The following is a 779-nucleotide window of genomic DNA, read 5'->3' on the forward strand; positions in this document are numbered from 1 at the left end:
TTAACTACAAAAAGACTTGATATTACTCTACATTTAGAGAGTTATAATGCTGCTTTCCAATTAAACACCCATCGCATAATTGATTGACCTGGCTGATTCTCAGCAACCCTTCAACCATTCTCTTGTCATCTAATTGCTTTAAAGAGTGAAAATTTAGGTGCCTATACCTCACGTGCCAGAGCCAACCACTGTTACTGATATTTGTCATTAAACACACCTGATCCGCAAGCTTCAGCTTTACTACATACAATCTGTTGGATTGTCTGGTCACCATAATAATCAGGCTCCTAGCTCTGTCATATATCTTCATCACACTGTTCTCTATGACAATTTTATTTTCACTCTCATCCAGTTGTCCCAAACTTATAATATTGCTCTTGAATTTAGGTATGTAATAGACTTGCGATAAGATCAAGTGCTCATCCGTTTTGCATTTGAAGAGCACTATTCCTCGACCACAAATGTCTATTACAGAGTTATCATCGAAGCGTAACTTTCCAACAACAGATATGTCAAGCTCACGAAGCACCCTCCTTTCTCCTGACGTGTGGTTGCTTGCTCCAGTATCTAGGAACCAGGAATTTTCAGCTCCAATATTGTCTGGTGGCGGCACTATAGTTTCATTCAACATCACAAAATTAGGCTCTTTGTCATGTGTGGTTTTAATTTCACACACCTCTATCATCAGCAGTGAAGACTCCTCATCCTTTTGCATCTCTATCAGGTTGAGTTGTTTGTCTTTTGTGGAACACTCCTATGCGAAGTGTCCCATTTTCTGA

This window comes from Cucurbita moschata, unplaced genomic scaffold (assembly GCF_002738365.1).
Source record: "Cucurbita moschata cultivar Rifu unplaced genomic scaffold, Cmos_1.0 Cmo_Scf00031, whole genome shotgun sequence".
NCBI classification, from domain to species: Eukaryota; Viridiplantae; Streptophyta; class Magnoliopsida; order Cucurbitales; family Cucurbitaceae; genus Cucurbita; species Cucurbita moschata.